General features: G+C 36.6%; 1 protein-coding gene across 22 annotated transcripts in view; it reads right to left on the reverse strand.

The window, feature by feature from the left end:
• Positions 1 to 17660, reverse strand: part of CASK (calcium/calmodulin dependent serine protein kinase) — a 407963-nt gene that overhangs the window by 359396 nt on the left and 30907 nt on the right.

Here is a 17660-nt window from a genome sequence, read left to right on the forward strand (position 1 = left end):
CAATAATGTGTTCTTTAAAAAGTGAAATTCTGCATTATATCTTTGCCTAGAGTAGAATTGATGAGAGAACAAATATTTGAAAATAACCATGGAAATACTCTTTGGTTTTTCCTTAAGTTTCAGTGAGTCTTCTTTACCACTTAACTAAACATTGTGGCCTCCTTTTCCTGTTGAAATGCCTCTCTTCATAACTCAGATGCTGTAGAGCATTTGCAAAATCATTTTAGCTTTCTTCCTTTTCCCACCTTTAACCTCCCATGCAGAACATCTTGGTGTACTCCAAGACTCAGCCATGCTACTCTTCTAATCATCAGAAACAGCACTACGGGGTCATTTCACTTTCACCCACAACCTACTGCTTATGCTCTCTCGCTCTAGAGTACTGAAGAAAGTGATGTTAAGAATAATACGAAGGTCGGGGGTAGGGATTGGTGGAGAGGACTGTAGGGGAAACAAAAATACACTTTAAATGAAGCATAATAGGGAGGTGTAATAACACTTCTTTTAAAAAGCTATATTGGTTAGCACATTAGTGTATAATGATAAAGAAAAAAATAATGTACTTCAATACCAGTACAAAAGTAGACTTAAAATAGTGGAAACCATGATTAATACAATTTGATACTTTAAAAGTCTGGTTTTAGTATTTAAACAGGAAAAAAGTAATCCCAATGAATATACTTTCAGGAGCATAAACATGAAAATGGAAAAAATAGTTTAACTGCATGGTACAGAAAATTGATCACAGAGTTGGCTTAGTGGAACCATCTGGACTGGGAAATATTTTCTTAACAAAAAATTTCATTAATTGTTGTTTAATTATGATTAAAATATTTGTATTTAAATCCAAGTAGTCAAAAGCATCCACAGGTCAAAAGTCCTATACTTGCCATAGAAACATAAAAGGATTACCTGTTCACATGTCATCTTTACCATAATCTTCCAACAAGAGCAACAGTAGCAATGATAAAATTATTAGTAACAGGTACTTTATTAGTATTAGTATGTATTGGTATATTATTATTATTATAGCTATTGAGTACTTACTATATGTCAGTCATGTTTCTAAGAGGTACTGGTATTAACTCACTTAATTCTCATAACTCTCTAAGGTAGCATATTTATCCCCATTTTACAGATAAGGAAATCGAGTTTCAGAGAAGTTAAATAACTTGGCTGTAGCCCCAGAGCAAGTAACTGGTTCAGTCAGAATCTGGATCCTAAAATTCCAGATCCAAAGTCCATGACTTTTTTAATCAATATGCTATCCTTGTCTCATACCTATTATCAGACATATGCCAAGGTCCCCTGTTGAAGTTATCTAATCTTTATCTCTTTCATTAGAAGATTCACTTATTGTATATATTGAGAAGGTGTACAGATTTCAGTTGCCTTATATGTTTATGTTCTGTAGGACTTTAGGCTTTTAAAAAAATAGTATATAGCAAGTATTCACTTATATGAGAAAAATACTGTATATGTACCCATCAAAATTTATAGAAAGCATCTCTCTTTATAATCAATATTTACTTTAAAAACAATTTTCACATTTATTAAAGTGAATTTAACACTGCATATTGATTTAGATTCCTTTCTGCTGAAAGACTGCACCATTAATTGGCACTAAAAACATCTTGTTCCTAATTGGTTAGAAGGTGATACAAAACTAGAATATCAAAAATATTTCTTTTGAAGTAATTCTACAGTAATGTGGCACTGACAATTCCACTAAATATCTTGTAGTCAAATAAACTATTCGAGGCAGGCACAGAGTCACACTTCCATATATTTGGCACTAGGGCAAAAGTCAAGATATATGGGTGTCCAGTTCTAGCTTTGCAACTAACTGGTTATATATTTTTAAGTTACAGTCACTCTGAGCCAGTTTCCTCATTTTTAATTGAGTGGGTTAGAACTAGATAAATACTTTCATTTTTTCAAGCTCTAAACTCTGACTTCAGGAAAAACCATAAAGCAGTGGAGATTTATTCATAGGTTTTTCTACTGACTGTCCCTCTCTCATCGACCACCACAAGACAATCAACCTCTCTGACTGGAGATTGGAACAGGTGTGTTCTAGTTCTAAATGCATCACTATTAGTTCCAACTCTCTGGGGCTTCATTTTTTCAAGCTCTAAATTCTGACTTCAGGAAAAACCATAAAGCAGTGGAGATTTATTCATAGGTTTTTCTACTGACTATCCCTCTCTGTTTCATCGACCACCACAAGACCTAATCAACCTCTCTGACTGGAGATTGGAACAGGTGTGTTCTAGTTCTAAATGCATCACTAACTATTAGTTCCAACTCTCTGGGGCTTCCTTCAAATAGGGGAATGAGACTGGTCTCCAATCTTTTTTTACGGATGAGTAACTTTATTTACCCAAAGATTTAGTATTACCAATCGGGAGCAGGAGGGAGAATACTTAGGAGACAACAGCCATTTCCACAGTGGACAGGAAAGGTTTGTTCCCAATAGAAGTTACCAGATTTCAGTCCCATTGCCAAATAGACATGATGAGCAAGGAAGAAATCTATAGTAGTAACTTAATACCACCAGAAAGATCAAAGCCCAGAGGGTGAGGGTATGGCAATAAATATTAGACATATTTCTAATCCTCTTTTGTTTGAAATACTCATTACCCTGTGGTACTGGAATGCCTGTGCCTACAAAAGCAGTTATTCAATAACGTACTTGCTGGTTTGAATTCTGGCCAATCACATCCAACTATAACATTTACCAAAGGATTTACTTAATCCACTTCTAAAATAATAAAACTATCTTAAGAAATCATTTAACAATTCTATACCATTGTAGATATTATGGGAAGAGTTCTTCCTTATTCCCATATCTACATAGGGTAATAAAGCACAAAGGTATAGACATAGTGGTGATGGCTACACAACATTGTAAATGTAATGAACGCCACTAAATTGTACACCTATAAATGGTGAAAATGGCAAATTTCATGTTATATAATTTTACCACAATTAAATTTTTAATGGGAAAGAAATAAAAAATACACATTTTAGACACAATGCCTCTTATTTTCATGAGGTGTGAAGATATGTTTTAAAAAATTAACTAGCATGTGTTTTAAGTGAAATAAGTAGATTCTGGTGCTTCCATTTTAAAGTACCAACTTCTTTACTAATAGCACTAACCAACATCAATCACATAATTGCACAAATCATTCTTAAAAAAAAACAGAAAATGATATTTATTTGGGATTAGGGCATTGCAATGAAAATATGTGTGCTACAGTAAACTATGTGTGTATTCAGGGAAGTAAAGGAAGACAAAGATTTTCAAAGAAAAAATGAGAAGGATTACATAATTGTTTTTAGGTCATTGTCCTTGGCTTCAAGGATCCATAATAAGGCTGGGCAGATGTCCTCAACAGAAGTGTTCTTTTTTTTTTTTTTTGTATAAGGTTGCAATGGCCTTTGCGCAAGGTCACGGTTTTTGCAGTCTTTCCTGACTTTTCAAAAAATTTTTTATTTCCATAGGTTTTTGTGTATTTTTTGCAAAGCAAGCTGCCAATAAATTATTTACATATTCAAAAAATATCCTTCACTGTAGAGAAATCACTGTGGGTTCCTTTTCAAGCTGAGTTTTGTCAGTTTTTCCCTCAAATTCATTCATTTGTAACTCTCATGTAACAAAGTCTTCAGAAACACAACAAGTGTAAATGTAACAGTTTTCAGAACTGTAACATGAGGTTCTTAGAATGTTTCTAAGAATGATACAATGGACTTTGGGGACTGGTGGGAGGGAGGGGTGGGAGGGGGGTGAGGGATAAAAGACTATACATTGGGCCCAGTGTATTTTAAAATCTGGAAATCCTGCAAAAGAGCCAAATGTTTATTATAAATAAAGCTGCTCTATTTGTCTATCCCTTAGAACTGTACTGCCTATGTTAAAGACTTCCTTAAATTATCAATCAAAAAATTTACTAAACTTTTGAGCTCAGCAAAGATAATTTTATATATCAAAGACAAAAATATGCTAATAAAATGATCTTACCTTATAGAAATTAAAAGTCATAGTTCACTGTACACAGGCAAATGACAGAATAGATCTTAAGGGAATCTAATAGATAGCTGTACAGGGAGATGATGGAGAATTGGAAAGTAAATAGGCCTGATAGAAAAATGCAGATTATTGTGGTGACTAGAGCTATTGTCATGTAAGAAATGGTATGCAACAATCTGTTATTATACTAAACAAATTTGAAACTTTTTCAAAAAGTGCTACAAGAGTACAGCAGTCCCCTACCCTTATCCACGTGGAATACATTCCAAGACCCCCAGTGGATGCCTGAAACTGTGGATAGCACCAAATCCCATATATACTATGATTTTTCTGATACATACATACATACCTATGACAAAGTTTATTTTATAAATTAGGCGCAGTAAGAGACTAACAACAAATAATAACATAGAATAATTACAACAATCTACTATAATAAAAGTTACTTAAATGTGGCTACCTCCTCTCAAAATACTTTATTTTTGAACTACTGTTAACATTTATGAACTACTGTTGAACACATGTAACAAACCATGGAAAGCAAAACCTTGGATAAGGGGGGACTACTGTATGTAATTTCATTTATGATTACTTTGTTACTTTGAAGAAAATCAATTTAGCTAATGGCATTAAGAACATGAAGGAGGACTTCCCATTCTAAAAGTATTCCTAAGCATTCAGATTAACAAAAAGAGACTCAGCATCAGACTTCTTGAAACCCAAACAGAAACATTTGGTGGATTCAAGACTTATGGTTATTTTAAAAACAGAACTTACTTTTATTTCAGGAAGCTACCATTTCTCCAGCATCCTCAAATAATGAGAATTGTTTCACATTTTTTGAACAGGTAAAAATATACAAGTTGCTCTACTGAATCCCAAGAATGACAACTTATAAGAACAAAAGGCATCACATATACTATGCCCATGCATCCTTATGATTCATTTTAGACAACTGTTTTGTCCTTTGCTTTGTGGTTTTCAGAGTGATCTCCGTATGCATCCCCAATTTAATAGGTTTACTAATAATACTATAAGTAAGCTCTATGTACTTCTACAACTTTGGAAGCTGGTCCTACTTCCTAGCATCTCATTTCACTTGTATAACAACACTGAGAGAGATCAAGGTACTTTTCAATTTGTCATTTTCTCAGCACTTCTAAAAGGGAAGAAGACATTATTACTCCTATTTTAAAGATTAAACAAATGGAAGTACAGGTAGCACAAAGAGGGCTTCTGGTAACATTCTAGTTTCTTGACTTGGGTGCTGGTTACAGGAATGTGTTCAGTTTGTAAAAGCTCATCAAGCTACATACTAATAATAATTTATATACTCTTCTGTATGCCATGTTATACTTCAACAGGAAGTTTGGATTCAGATTCCAAAATACCCAGAGACTTGCCTATGGTCAGTGGTAGAGGCCAGCTCAGATGCAAGCCATGTGTCTCCTACATAGTTCTCAGTGCTCTACATCAAACTGCCCATGTTGCTTTCACTGTTTAATAATTTCCTCCCACTTGATCTGTTATTTCTCCTTTGATCATTACCAAAATATTCTGCCTCATCCTTGGAATATACCTAGAACACCACACTTAAACCTTCTCTTCGGGCAGACCCAATCTTATACACATGTGGTAATATGTATTTCCACAACACTCAAGCCTCAGTCTAGCCAGGAGATCCAAATGTATTTCACTAATTAATTGCCTTGCTTTGGATATCTGGCTGCAACCCTTATAATTACTGCATTACGTACATTTTAAAACTATAAGATATCTCACTATACATCTATTTAAGCCAATCCTTACACTTTACTTAAAAATGCTAACAATTAAAATATGGGGGAGAAAAGAAAATCTCACATCTCTTAGATCCTCTGAAATACAGGAAAAGGTTAATAGACCAACTCTACAGAAACCAGATTTGGTTACATAAATATTTCACATCTTCTATCTATCTTTCCAGCCTCATCTCTCAATACCATCTAGACACACACTGCATCCAGCTATACTAACCATAATTATCTTTAAAGGATTATGTTCTCATCTGCCCCCAATGCCTTTGTGTAAACTTTATATAAACTGTTTCCTCTGCTTAGAATACACTTCCCCTGGTCTAATTCCTCTCTACTATCCCTTCAAGATTTAGCTTAAGTATCTAAGAATTGTTTTCATTTCCCCTCAGACCAAGTTAAGCTCTCTTCCCCTTGGTGCTCACAAAGCATAAGACTGCAGTATACTAGTAGAAGGAAAAACGGATCAAGAATTACAAGACTCACTGATAAAATATTCAAGTATGTTATGGAGTTTGAAAGACAGCTCTACTCAGAAGATGAATCACTGCCTTGATTCTTACTCTTGAAGTAGGTTCAGTTCCCTTTTGATTCTGTTGTAGCACTTCCATGGCTTCCTTCACAGTACTCACCACCATTGAATTTTAAACAATTGTTTGTAGAATTATTTAACCTGTCTCTCCCTCTCTAACTTGCAAGCTCCATGACAGAAAGGACAGCTTCTATATTATTCACAACTGTACCCTCTGGGCCCAGAAGACCCTGGACCATAATAATCATTCAATAAATTTCGTAGACTGAATGTTTCCAAAAAGCTTCACGACATTTTGGGTCACCTGACATACCATTTTAGTTTACTACTTCAAAAATGATATTCTGACATCATACCAAAGGTGCTTCATATGTGCCAACTTATATTTATAGAAATGATTATTACAAAATGATCATAACTACTATGGCCAAACTAAGAAAGGGAAATAATTCAATTTATTATTTCCGTGTTTACTTCCTCTATTAAACCAAGTTCCCAAATGGCAGGGACCATCTACAATTAGAGCAAGGTAGCTACACAGTTCAGACTTTGGAGTTGAACATCCTTAGACTCGTAGCTTTACCACTCAACAGCCTGGTAACCCTGGGCAAGTGGCTTACATCTCTCTGAGCCTTGGTTTACATATATCCATAAAGTGAAGATAACACCACCTATCTCTCGGGATTGTTGTGAGGATAAAATGAATATACATAAAGTAAAATGTTTACCACTGTGCCTGGTATTTAATAAGCACTCAATGAAAACCAACTACTATTTACTATTATTAAGCCTTACGGTGTGGTAAAAGGCTGATAGTTGGTGTTCAAATGTTTATTGTTTGATAACTCTTCCCTTCATATCTCATAGGATATGAAAATATTTAAAACATTATGGAAAATAAGATTCTAATAAAGGCCAGGTACTATTTATTCTCTTCTTTGACATGTTAATTTTTTAAAGATTAAAAACAAAAGAAATACCTTGAGGAATCCTAATCAAGAAACACTGAAATGTAGAGAAGTCACAACACTACATCTCAAGTTAAACAGCATAAAGGATTCTCTTGTATAACTTGACTTTTGAGGCTAACTCTCAGTCTAGCATGCTGTTAAAAGGTAGAGCTCAGGAGTTTAAGTCTTACTAAAATTGATCGAGCACATTTACATAAAGGTAAGTTTAAGAATATATAAGTACTAGAGAAATCGGCCACAAAAGAATGTAATACTTTTCATTTAGAGGAGAAAATGATTAGACACCATCCAAAGGGTAAATGTGGGAGAACATATAAAATCCTGGTTGTAGGTTCACTTTCTTCTTAACCATGGTTGCTCTCACTGAGGACTGGAACCCAGACCCTGGGTAAACTGCATCATTTGGTGGCTGAAATAGGAAAATGGCTGGCACAATATCTATTAACAGGATCACACGGAGATCACACTGTCCATTTTTTCTTGACCATTTCCCCATCATTGATGAACTCCTTTCTTGGCAATTACATTCACATATTTCTTCTGTCATACTTTTTCCTTGTCTTTTATAAATGTTCATGTCCTTAAAAAAATCATTTCCCTTAGTCCTAATTTCTCCCAATTTATAAGTCTAAAAAGTAAATAAACCCCAAGCTGCCCATCAACACTTGGAATATACCTATATCAAGGAAAAGGAAAGACTTTAAGGAAAAATAGTCTTAACTAATCCCATCAGTTTCTAACCAATTCACAGTGACTCTTAAAGCTGGTTACTCTTGTTAGGTAGTGGCAAAACATTTGGTAATACCATATACCAAATGAGGCTATAGTTTATGGAACTGTAGGACATTTTCGGGATATGGATGTATGATGGTTTCCTCTTGCAGCTTTTGAGCCCAGTCCTAGGAAAGACCAAATAGAACTTGAGCCAGCCATTCTGTGCCTGCAGCCTTCAATCTAAATTAACTGCAAGTCACATAATTTGAAGCTTTGGAGGACTACAAACATCAACAGCTCCTGTACTCTCAAACTGAGGTGATTATAAGCAGTAACTCAGAGAAGTGGCTGTCTTAGCCGGAGATGAAACCACAACCCCAAGCTGTTTTAAGAGTTCCCTTCAGGACAAGGAAGAAAACTAGCCAGCAAAAATCAGATTAAGGGTGTTGCCTACCTTGAGGCAGCTAGCTATTAACTCAAAAGGGAAAAGAAAAGGGCAGAGCACAGAGGCCAGTAAGTAGAAGAATTTTCAGGCTAAGAAACTATGCCTAGATGTGGCTTCTTCCCCATGGAGCTTACTAAAAACAAAAAGAAAAATATCGACATTTTTTGAGGGAACGATATTGTCATGGAAACCCCAAAACTGCCCTGCAGCAGCTAATAGCTATTAAATCTCTAAAATAATTCATGGCTCCAAACCTCAACAATAATATGTCAGCTATGAAAGCCATATAGTCCCCAAGAAAAATAAGCTCCCCAAAGAGCATTTCAGATAGGGCCATGGAGAAGAATGGACAATAAAGAATCTCCAGAGAACAGCCAGGGGCCTGCTTGGAGCAAAGGAAATCATCCTGTACTAGTCAGTTCATTCCAATTGTTGCTTTGACTCTGCTGTCCATTTCAGTAACCATGCCTGCACTTCCTTTGGCAATTAAGTGCTACTGGTTCTTGCCATCCTGGGATCAAATAACCCCCACTGTATTTAGGTTTCCCAATTGGTGGCCGCAGTTCCCGCTGTTAATTTCTCACTGATCACAGAGCTCTTCAAGGATGCTGGGGGTCCCCTCACAAATTTCTTTCCCAGGCAAAGGAAATTCCCCTAGAGCAGAGCTGGGGCCTGCCAGATGGGCCATCCAAGAAGCCAGGACAGACAGTCTTTGCTTTTCCTGTCCAGTAGGATCTGCTAAATGCTGTTTCCTACTCTCTCCTTTTTGGTTGGGTGGGAACTTTTACTAAAGTTATCCTATTCTTTTTCTATCTATGTAACAATGAAGGAGGGGGCAGTTTGTGGGACATCAGACTACAAGAAGCCACACCTAGACCTAATTGAGAGGACTGTGCATCACCAAGAAATCAAAGACTTAAAAGTTGGATATAGTAACTAGATAAGATTTCGGGGTGTTTCCATTAAGGAAGGGGTAAGCATGTGGGAAGATGACTTGAGTAAGGACTGGATAGCTAAAGAGGTGTACTGTAGCAAAGATTATTAATCATCCATCTGCTTCTTTTTACTGTCAGAAGGCCATTGATGCTGGGTTCCAATGTGCTTAAGTAAAAACACATTTCCTAGCTTTGTGGTAGATGAGACAGTCATGTGATACAGCTTGGCCAATGAGATAAAAGCAAACTTCAATAGATGTGGTTCACAGCAAAGCTCTTTTAAGAGGTCTTACTGAGCTGGCAGGCACCATTTTGCTCCTCCCTGTCTTCCAACCTGCCTGGAACACAAATGGGATGACTGGAGCCTCAGGAGCCATCTTATAACTAGGAGCACACAACAAGGATGGCTGGGAAGAAGTTCAGCGCTTAGGGCCCTAATGACATCCTGGAGGCACTCTATCAACCCTGGAATGTTTAATTCTCTCATTTCATGACAGAAAAATGAATCCAAATTTACTTAAGCCACTATTATTTGGGTTTTCTGTTCCACATTGCAAATTTCAATTCTTGATACATACAGAATCCTGTAACTTACTGAAGAATTTGCCAAATTTAATAGAAACTCACATTAGACAGAATCTGTAAAAAGCCATATCAGCTACTTTCAAAATGCGATACCAAGTTTACTGAGTCTGACTGCCACATATTTGTCATCTATATGTTGCCCCATGTCCACTTCAGGCATGGTTAATCAATTAGGGCACTCTCTGCCAATAAATTGGAAATAAGTCAATAAAAATGTCTCAACTCCAAGTCTCAACAGCTACAATTGATATTAACCTGGCACTCAATAGAGAACCTATTTTCCATTTGTATCAGCTTAAGTTTCTCTCAGCTCTAGAATTCTAGGATTCTGAGACAAAATTACAAACCTTACAATGTCAAAAATTTGTCAAGTATAGATTTCTACACATATTAAGTAACTCAGATCTGTTTATAAAAATCTAATTCTACAACTTTGGGTAAGTCACATTTTCACAAAAAACCTGTTTTTTCATTTATGAGATGGAAAAAGAAAAATCTACTTACCTCATACAGTTGATGTGAATGTCATATATAAAATAAGTGTTAACAAACTTTGAACCTTAAGTTACTATGAACATGTAAATTATTAATAAATCTATAATATGTAATTTATCCCTCACAATTAGCAAAAACAATTTGCCACCCATTAGGAACACTCAACATCTAAAATTAAGTCTATTTCAAGAGCATGGTTACATTGTCCTGTGTAGTGGTATGAGAACTCTACTAAGATTTCATTCTTCTGATTTTATACCAAAGGTATAAAACAGACCAGGGTGGAGGGAGCACAAAAAGTTCAAGGTTATACCCTAATGGTCTCCATTGCTTTAATTTTGCCAGATAGAAATAATACCACCATTCATGGAATAATTCAGATTTTACCCTACTGGGTTAATCGTTTACAAACAATGAAGAAAAAGTAGTTTCATTATGGTGAGGGGGAGTTTACCACACATATGTGGCTTTTTCTTAATTCAAAGAAAAGGGGAGAAATCTCCTCAGCTCTATAGACCAAAATTTACAACAAGGTAAAAATAACTAGGCAAGTTTAATTAAATCAGCAAGCATTTGGTTGCCTACCAAGTATTATAATCTGTTGCTATTACAATAGTGAATAACATAGGACCCCCAACCTCAAGAAGAGCAGTGAAGTAACCCCTTTGGATTCAAGTCTTAGTGCCTAGGATAAATGTAATTGAAGCCTCAGTGCTTAGAGAAGGTTGGGTAATATATTAAACAAAGCACTCAATTAACATCTCACTATCAGCAGCCTTTAAAACAGCTGCTACCATACATGTTTCCAGTTGAAGCTTATTAACATATTCCAAAGCTTACTTCGATTTCCGTTTCAAAACTTTGGAACCCCTCGGAAAGTCTAGAATGTAACTTAAAGAAGCTTGGAAACTTAACTTTCTGAAGGAAATAGTAACAATGTAGACAAGTTACAAAGACATCTTTAAAGTCAAGCTTGACTAGATAACTTTTATAGTACCTTACACTGAGTATATAAGTATAATACAGATCTCAACTACAGAAAATAAAAGGCATATATGCAGATATTGCAACTGATTGCTCTACAGGTGCTATAAATGAATGTGCCTAAATGCTAAAGGATAGTTTTAAAAATAAACACATAAGGACATGCAAGAAGAGTTAGGAAATTTCAAGTTAAAATCAAAACATTCTGGCCAGATGAGAAGATAAAAGCTTCTTTCAAAGACTTAGCTACCTGCCAGAGATAAAAGCACTACATATATCATGTTGTCTAATCCATCCTTCTAGTTGGCTGATAGGGATAGAAATGCCTTAGTAACTTTTTAAAAGCCATAATAGGTATGCTGTAACATATCTTTGACACCAGGCATATATACCTACAATCAGGAGACATATATGCTAGAAGCTGTGATATTAACAGCTTTCTTCCTTGCTATTACTATCCATAATGGTCACCATCTGGGCTGATTTAGAGATTTGTACACACAAAAACAGAAGTTTCAAAATATATTGCATACTCTCCTGTACAAATTTATCTGTAAAGAGCTACCTACAATGATACTAGATTTTGCCAATCTGGAAGTGCCAATTTCTGAGGAAAATGGTCATGAATTAAAAGTTGTATCAAGGCTGGGCGCAGTGGCTCAAGCCTGTAATCCTAGCACTTTGGGAGGCCGAGATGGGCGGATCATGAGGTCAAGAGATTGAGACCATCCTGGCTAACACGGTGAAACCCCATCTCTACTAAAAAATACAAAAAACTAGCCGGGCGAGGTGGCGGGCGCCTGTAGTCCCAGCTACTCGGGGAGGCTGAGGCAGGAGAATGGCGTAAACCCGGGAGGCGGAGCTTGCAGTGAGCTGAGATCCGGCCACTGCACTCCAGCCTGGGCAACGGAGCGAGACTTGGTCTCAAAAAAAAAAAAAAAGTTGTATCAAAACATAAAAACAAAATACTACACAACCTTCAAAATCAGTCACATGGAAGAGAAATCAGAGGACAAATTCTTCATCACAGGTACATCCCAAACTAAGTTTTCATAGATTTTTTCCCTCTAGCTTCTAAGAGGCATTTATCTTTCTTCTAGGCTAGTTGAGTCCACACACACACACACACACACACACGCACACACACACACGTGTCAAATTCCAACCCAAATACTCAAATATTGAATATTCCTGAAGTCTTTATCTGCTATCTAAGCAAATAAAACTGGGTATGATACATCTATACTATTTCCAAGAAAAAGGCACTTAAATATTCTAGACATGTCCTAGACATATAGTGAAATGTTAAAACAATGTATGAGGTTGAAGAATCACCTTGGATTTAAAAAGGGCAGTAAGCAACACAGTGTGCATGAGTAGAAGGGAATAGCTGAGATCAGGACCATTTTACTCTTTTAAAGTAAATCGTAAGACTTTTTTCTTTTAATGTATCAGGCACAGCAGGCTCAGCTAACATTGAATTAAAAGTTTAATAACATTCTTTTTAAGACCTATACAAAACAATGATGTCTTTCTAATTAAGCCACTCCTCTGAAGGCACCACCAATAAAATCATATCTATTAAAACTATCAATACAGATGCCACTTTTCCTCAGCTAATTCTAGGTGAAGAAATGTGACTCTTAAAAAAACAATCCACCACTACCACCATGACCAACAAAACACCCCAAACAGTAACAACATCATCTATAGTCATATTCTTCTGAGAAATGTCAATACTTCTTGAACGTCAAGAAAATACCACAACCTACAATGTCTTCTTTCTCCATTTCATTTTCTCTTCTATTCTGGAATTTAAAAATAAGATAAAACCCTGACACAAAGATCCCAGTTTAGCCACCTGCCAATAGATCATAGGTCCTCTGAAGTTTTAGACTACACAGCAGCCACAGGTAGCTCCAGATGGTCTAAAAAACTTGGGGACACTGGCTGCATGTGCTCTGCCTATGCTTTCTAGTAAGAATCCCCAATATCCTACAACTGGGAGGAGAAAAGAGGGCTTGGAATTAGTACTTTCCAGAGCAAGAGAAGAAAACAACTTTAAGAGACTAAGGCCCTCCAGCTGAAACAAATCTCCCATATTGGTTGGTTGTTGGTTGGTGATTCATTTATTTTTATTTTTTTATTTCTGAGATTTTGGTGCACCCATCACCCAAGCAGTGTACACTGTACCCAATGTGTAGTCTTTTATTCCTCACCCCCTCCCACCCTTTCCCCTGAGACCCCAAAGTCCAATGTATCATTCTTGAGACTTTGCATCCTCATAGCTTAGCTCCCACTTATGAGAACATACAATGTTTGCTTTTCCATTCCTGAGCTACTTCACTTAGAATAGCAGTCTCCAATTCCATCATATATATATATACACACATATATGTATATATATGTATGTATATATGTATATATGAGTGTATATGCATATATGTATGTGTCTATATATGTGTGTGTGTGTATATATGTGTGTATATATATACACAAACACACACATTTTCTTTATCCACTCTTGATTGATGGGCATTTGGGCTGGTTCCATATTTTTGCAATTGCAAATTGTGCTGCTATAAACATTCGTGTACAAGTATCTTTTTCATACAATGACTTCTTTTCCTCTGGGTAGATACCTAGTAGTGGGACTGCTGGATCAAACAGTAGATCTACTTTTAGTTCTGACCTTCCTCTCCGAAGACTCAGGCAAAGTCAACCCCTATTCTAATTGTTGAGAACTAGAAATGACATTTTTGATCTGTCCCTTTGAAGAATGCAACTGCTATACTGGAAAAAAAAATGGCACGTTATTTGAGGGTGGAAAATCTATTTAGATGTTAAGGAATCGCCATACTATTTTCCATAGTGGTTGTACTAATTTACATTCCCACCAACAGTGTAAGAGTGTTCTCTTTTCACCAAATCCACGCCAACATCTATTATTTTTTGATTTTTTGATTATGGCCATTCTTGCAGGAATGAGGTGGTATCGCATTGTGGTTTTGATTTGCATTTCCCTGATCATTAGTGATGTTGAGCATTTTTTTCATATGCTTGTTGGCCATTTGTATTTCTTCTTTGGAGAACTGTCTATTCATGTCCTTAGTCCACTTTTTGATGGTGATTGGTTATTTTAACGCAATGCTGGTGAGTCAGTATGAAGTAACTCATAATACAAATAAATGTTGGAAAGAGTGAATAGAACCTATCAACACCAAACAATATTTTGAAAGTAACATTTATACAGTGGTCATTTAAAGATAAAACGTTTTAAAACTTAAAATCAGCATAAACACCACTGTATAATAAAATTTTCCCCTGGTAACATTTGCTTCATAGCAGCTTCTTAATATTAATCTCATATTTTTCATACAGTACTTCGAGGCCATTCATAGCCTTAAAGAGTATTATGCCTAATATTTCACTAACTGACCTAATGCTATGGCCCAGGAAAAAGCAATGATTGCACTGAGAGAAGTTGACTTATTCAAAAGACTGAGGGAATGACCATAAATAATTTCCCAGTAGAGACTGGCAAAATTGGTGGGGAAAAACATGCTTTCAAGTTTGACAGCTCTGTAGAACTTTGCATAATTACTTCCTTGTTGGCATACCTTTTATTAATAAATAGTAGCTTATTAACTATTTAGGTTTATTAAAATGCTTAATAAACTACTTCACCTCACTATAATTCATCAGATAGAGCCCAAGTACCCTTCAAATTTTCATTTTGGAAAGGGCCTGCATTCTAAAGAGGGTTCCTTGGACAATATCTTCTATATAACTAGCTCTGTTATTACCCAATTTCTCAGTTATCTTTTTCTCCTTATCATGTGTGTGTGCATGTGTGTGTGTGTGTGTGTGTGTGTTTTAAATTCTACTCTATGCTCTGCCTGCCCTTCCCCAACCCCAAGGACCATACTGACCTTCCACTCCCAAGACCCAGACCCATTCAACCCCTATTCTAATTGTTGAGAACTAGAAATTACATTTTTTATCTTTGCCTTTGAAGGACGCACTTGCTATACTGGGGGAAAAAAGAAACCGGCACGTTATTTGAAGGTGGAAAATCCATTTTGATGCTTACATCCTTACTTCTTACTAAAAAACAAAATAAATTTCAGATGAACCAAAGAGTTAAATGTATAAATCAAAAGAAAGAGAGAAAAATGTAGGTGAATTTTCGCATAACTCTCAAGAAGGGAAGGACTTTCTAAGCATGGAAACAACCACAGGAACAACAAAGAAAAAGACTGATTAGATTCTGACCATGGTAGAAGCACTCTTAATTAACTCCACTTAACAAATTCCACAGACTGATCCATTCTCCATTCCCTCTGTAGAAACCTAATGAATGCCCGCTGCATGCTGACTGCTCAATGCTGACAGAGTGCTGTGTAGTACATATGAGCCCATGAATCCCTCAAATTAAGTTGTCTACTTACCAAGAGCTATTTGTATTTGTTCCTAAATGTGTACCTCTTTATGTTGGTTGTGTAGGTGTTACTATAATTTTTTTGGGGGGGGGGACAGTCTCACTCTGTCACTCAGGCTGGAGTGCAGTGGTGCAACCTTGGCTCACTGTAACCTCCGCCTCCCAGGTTCAAGAGATTCTCATGCCTCAGCCTCCCAAGCAGCTGGTATTACAGGTGCGTGCCACCATGTCCAGTTATTTGTTTTTATTTTTAGTAGAGATGGAATTTTGCCACGTTGGTCAAGCTGGTCTTGAACTCCTAACCTCAAGTGATCTGCCCGCCTCGGCCTCCCAAAGTGCTGGGATTACAGGTGTTACGCACTGCATCCGGCCTATAATTCTTAATTCTATGTTACATATATGTTACAGCAATTGAATGTGACTACAAAAGAGAAGAACTGGCTGCAAAGACCAGAAAAAGGAGATACTGAATTAAATGTGGGTGACAAAGCTGCAAAAGACTGGGTGAGGGGGCGGGGGGAGCGAGGATCTATAAAATATCCAAAAGGATTTTGCACTCAGATTACAGCTCATTAAGTCATTACTCCATTTTAAATAAATCAAAACTGGACATCGTTGATGATGCATTTTGGACGAGATATATAAAAGAAATATAGAGCAGGTTTCCAATCAGACTTATTCAAAGAAAAGAGTCACACAATATCAAAGGATTAGCTACTTAATATATATTTTGTCTTTAAGTTAAAATATTGAAGAGATATCTGTAGACTTTTTTTATACTCCTCCCTCTTTAGCAGACCAGTTGTAAGATCCAATCATATCAAATAAAGAGGCTTCTTCTGTATGATTTTTAGTTTCTGCACATCCAAACTCATCAGGAACAAAATGAAAAATTTGAAAAATATATAAAAGACAATAATAAATATCTTTGATATATAAAGTTTACATAAATAACAAGAAAAACATTACGCAACTAAGAGCAAAATGGGGGAAAAGCAAATAGCCAATTTAAAGAAAGAATTTTTTTAAAAAGCATGAGGAAATCGAATACTTTCATTGGTTATCAAAGAGACACAAAAAAGCTGGGCATGGTGGCTCATGCCTGTAATCCCAGCACTTCAGGAGGCCAAGGTGGGAGGACTGCTGGAGCCCAGGAGTTCAGGCTGGGCAACATGGTGAGACCCCATCTCTTCAAAAAAAAGAAAAAACTTAGCTGGGTGTGGTGGCACACACCTGTGGTCCCAGTTTGAGAAGCTGAGATGGGAGGATTATTTGAGCCCAGGAGGTTGAGGCTGCAGTGAGCTGTGATTATGTCACTGCACTCCAGCCTGGGTGACAGACTGAGATCTTGTCTCAAAAAAAAACACAAAATAGTTCGAGAATTTTTTTTTTTTTTTTTTTTTGCCAATAAGGTCAATAAAGCTTGAGCAACTAGCACATTTGATGTCGCCAAATATACAATGCAACAGATAGGGATGCTGCTGAAAAAACAGGTTCTATTTTCTTTTCTCTTTTTTTTTTTTTTGGAGAGACAGAGTCTGGCTCTGTCACCTAGGCTAGAGTGCAGTGCCGTGGTCTCGGCTCACTGCAACCTCTGCCTCCCGGGTTCAAGTGGTTCTCCTGCCTCAGCCTGCCGCATAGCTGGGACTACAGGCATGTGCCACCACACCCAGCTACATTTTTGTATTTTTAGTACAGACAGGGTTTCGCTATGTTGGCCAGGATGGTC

Source organism: Macaca mulatta, chromosome X (genome assembly GCF_049350105.2).
Source record: "Macaca mulatta isolate MMU2019108-1 chromosome X, T2T-MMU8v2.0, whole genome shotgun sequence".
Classification (NCBI taxonomy): Eukaryota; Metazoa; Chordata; class Mammalia; order Primates; family Cercopithecidae; genus Macaca; species Macaca mulatta.